Below are 4,482 nucleotides of genomic sequence, written 5' to 3' on the forward strand. Positions count from 1 at the left end.
ACAATTGGGGTGTCCCGACCGGGTGCGCGGCAGGTGACCTAGGTGGGTGTGGTACTTCAACGTCGGTCTCATCCTGGAATGTGATTCCTTGGTCTGATGCGACTGCCATAACCACAATTTCTTCTGAATTTTGCGTCATCATGAGTTTTGTTGAACTGAACGGAGGTGATATGACTGGTGACTGACGGATCAGATGGACCGGACAGGTGACTGACGGATCTGATGGATTGGTGGGCCTCGACTGGCCTCTTTCTACCCTACCTCAGCGAAGGAGAACACTGGTTGCTCTGAACTGAATCTCTGATCCCCCCCATAAAGAGAAAACAGGCAGCATCTCGACCCAATTTTACCAGAACAGATGTAAACAAAGCTGAATAACTGTATTCGACCACTGATCATTATTCTCAAATCACTGCCCAGAACTGAATCTGATACCCGCAGATAACTGATTCCGAAAATGCTGAACTGGTGCCCGCAAGCCCTTGATACCCAGAAACACTGAACTGGTGCCCGCAGGCCTGATGCCCAAACTTGCAAACTGATACATGCATTCGTATAAAGACGCACTCTAAAAGCACATAGCTAACAAGTGAGAGCCAAAACACCCCTATGTTGGGGTAAGGTTTCCCTGTCCTATTTTGTCAGGAGCTAGGGTTTCACTACGCACGCAATGGTTTCAAACAACCTATAAACGGGTAAGCAACCTGTCCTAGTTTGGAGTGGTCACTATGGATTCCGAATACGCACTAGGTCGAATGGTCAAAAAGGGTGCCCCGGTAAAACCGGGGTTTGTGTTCCCATACTGGCAGAGCCCACAACTGGTCAGCCTTATGGTCATGCCTTGACAAGACAAGCCTCCGGCAAACCGTTCAGGAATAGCAGATGGCAAACACGGTGTCCTAGGCGCACCAATGCACATGCAATGCAGAGAAACACATAAGCGTAGTCAAAAATAGATATCAAGAGTTCGAGTCAAGTTCTCTAAGTCCCCAGCAGAGTCGCCAAAAACTGTAGAGGTCCCCGAACGCCCCGGGAGGATGAGTCCCATTCTGTTTATTTGGGCTCACTACATGTTCGGACTCTCAAATTGTCACGGTTCTAAATCTGAACCAAAGAGTCCAAATCCGACAAATCGTTTTGAGAAAACAGATTTTGAAAGAAGCGCCAAACATAGACTGCTTTGCCAGATACAGAGTCGCCACCTAAATGTTTTATTTTGGGGAAATTTGGGAAACCCTGACTCGTTTTCCTAAGGCCACGTGTCCGTCATCACCAAAGTTGCCTCGGCTCGGGAACTTGGGTACGATTGGGGAAGGTCACTTCGTGAGCACCCCCGCTCGCCCGATCAAAGATCGGCCTCTACTAACCATGATATCTATTTTTGAAAACATTATGCGTTCTTATTCCGGTTATTAGCCTAGATTTACTATGTGATGCGCACAGCATACAGGTATAGACTGGATCGCCTGAATTGGAACAAAACGTTTCATGCTTGTTTATTTTGAAAATGGTTTCATGGTGCTACCCGCAAGTAGGCTAAGACGCAGATTTTGTCACCCTCGGGTGGGCTTAGAAAAGATGGTTTTGCCACTATCTAGTGGGCTTAAAATTCATAGTTGATGATTTGTTCCAATCTAAATAACCCAACCTTCACCCACAGGCATTCAGGCAGATATATCAGATAAGCATATAGCCTCATGGTAAGCATGCTATCATGGCAGTCACTCACACGCATGCAAGGATGCTAAAGCATAAAAACTTACCGAGTACTCCAAGCCAAAACAGAAGCTATGTTAGAAATCCATGCATGATCCTAACTATACAGAAATGCCTAATGCAACACATACAAAAATACAACTATAGCAGGCTCAGCTATTCTAAAGATGGCATATGGAATGCTACAGCTAACAAGTATTCAATTCGGAATTGAGATACAATGCAGTTAGTATGATGCGCCGAGCCCGGTGCATGCAAAACAGATGAATGAATGCAAACATGCTATCATACTGTATGTTAATTGAAACATGCCCTAATCTAACCATCATAAGCGGGTAAATAAAAGGGAGAAAGACGTGGGGTTGGAAGACATACATCACACACACGCACACTTATTATAGTTATGCCCTCACTCGGAGGGTCCGAATAAATAATACAGTCCCAAATAAATAATTACAGTCCGAATAAATACAAAACCCTAATTAATTAACAAATTAATCTAGGAAAGCAGTAAATTGCACGCAAATCTATGGACTGCCTCAGCTCTGTTCCGAATGATGGATGATGCATGCTCGAGTTGCCTTGCGCAGAAATTCATTGCGATGCCCCGTTTCGCCTCTGTTTGAAATTGTTCTCGTGATGCGTGCCAAGCTCCAGAAGGCTGTCAATTTCTGATTTGCTGCAACAGAGAGCAACACAAGGGCATGGCAAAGTATTTTCACATATGTATGCATGACTACTCTTCAGGGAGTGTAGTCCTCGATCCTCGTGCCACCAATCACGCATCTCGATGCATGATGGCCGAGAAGTCGATTTGCACGACTCAATATGAAATGAATGCACATATGGACACAACGAGGCCTAAACTCCATCATGGGTAATCCGGAGTGTCGGGGACAGGGAATTGAGACACGTTCCATCACTCGTAGTACGAAACGTCCCTCGTTTCCCGTGCTTGGGCTAACTCCTATCCCAAGCACTATGCAATATGCGTGACATGGATGAATGTGATCCTAACATGCATCCTAGCATACACAATGCTATGAAATGGCATACACAATGTACGATGTAACAAGGCATACACAATGCTCTAACATATAACCTGGCATACACAATGCTGCGAAATGAAATGGCATACACAATGCACGATGGACTTACACCAACATGAGTGGACCTCAGCCACACTCACATCAGTAGCTATTAGGTGAAAATGGGACTATCGAAATGCGTGTACACATGCACGCAAACCGAGGACCGATCCTAGGCATAACATGCAACTCTAACAAGGCATGGCAAGGGATGCGAGATGGCATACAAACTCACAAATTCCAGCACTGAAATATGATGCTAAACAGCCCCGAAACATGGAAAAAAGGCACCCGGTGCATGAGATGAACCCCGAAACTCAAAACTGGGCACATGGAATGACTTATAGCTATACAAAGCATGCATTATTTGATAATGAAGTCTAAAGACAGAGCCAAGGCAGTCCCAAAACATGAATAGTTCCAGTTCAAAGCATGGCCAAAAGATGCTAGCATGGTGGACTAAAATAGCATGCAAGATTGGCTAGCAAACATGAGTTATATAGCAGGTATAGGATGCACATGGAATCTTACCAAACCAGAAAAAATTTGTGAATAAAACATGTGAAAATATGCCCAAATAACCATGGAGATGCAACCAATACATGCAAAAATGATGAGCTCCTTTAGAGGGCCATGCAATGGATTATTAAGCACATACAAGGTGGACACTTAGCATGGCATAAGAAACTATGAAAATCAAATATGGTAGTCTTAGAACTCACCAAATTGACCCTGGAAAGTGACTTCAAAGCATGCAAGATAGGGTCTCTTTGGAAGGCCAAAAATGACCACCGAACAAGTCAAGGTGAGAGGGGGTCACCCCCCTTTGATTTGGAGCCTCAAAACAATGTGCTAGCCACTGAAAATCCACTAGATTTTAGTGGCTAGAAGGCCAAACCAAGCATGCAACAAGAGCTTAGATGTAAGGCTCAAAATAAGGGACAATCAAGCACAAGGAAGCATATGACCTCAAACAAGAAAATGCCCTTAATATAACATGAATATGATGTCAAAAGGAGACTCTTTTCAGTTTATAACAAATCTCAAAAGTGAACAAAAATAGGGCTAATCTATTATGCAAAAATGGCCCTAAAAAAGAGATTAGAGATAAGGGACAGCAGCTGGCCCCAAACAGAGGAGAGCCCTTCAACAAAGTTGAAGAGGGGCTCAAAACAAGGCACTTTACAGTTTATATCAAGTCTATAAAATAAACACAAGTGAGGCTAAAACAACATGCAAGAAAAAGGCCTAAGAGAGGGATAAAGAGACAAGTGGTAGCAAATGGCCTCAAACAGAGGAGAGCCCTTCAACAAAGTTGAAGAGGGGCTCAAAACAAGGCACTTTACAGTTTAAGACCAAATCCAAAACAGCTCACAAATAAGACTAAAATAAATGCAAAAATAGGCCTAAAAGAGAGATTAAACACAAAGGGTAAGGAGAAGACCTCAAACAGCAAAAAGTCCTTGATCAAACATGAAGATTAGCTCAAAATAAGACTATTTTCAGTTCAGGTAGGAGCTCAAAAATGTAAGCAAAAGGGGCTAAGATATAGAACAAAATAAGGCAAGAAAGAGGGAGAAGAGGACTCACCCTTGTAGCACAAATCTTCAGCAGCTTTTGGACAAAGGAAAGGTGCTTCTAACCTTTGAAAAACCACCTCAAGTTGCTGGAATGGAGT

The sequence above is a fragment of the Camellia sinensis genome, chromosome 1 (assembly GCF_055761805.1).
Source record: "Camellia sinensis isolate YWXY chromosome 1, ASM5576180v1, whole genome shotgun sequence".
Classification (NCBI taxonomy): Eukaryota; Viridiplantae; Streptophyta; class Magnoliopsida; order Ericales; family Theaceae; genus Camellia; species Camellia sinensis.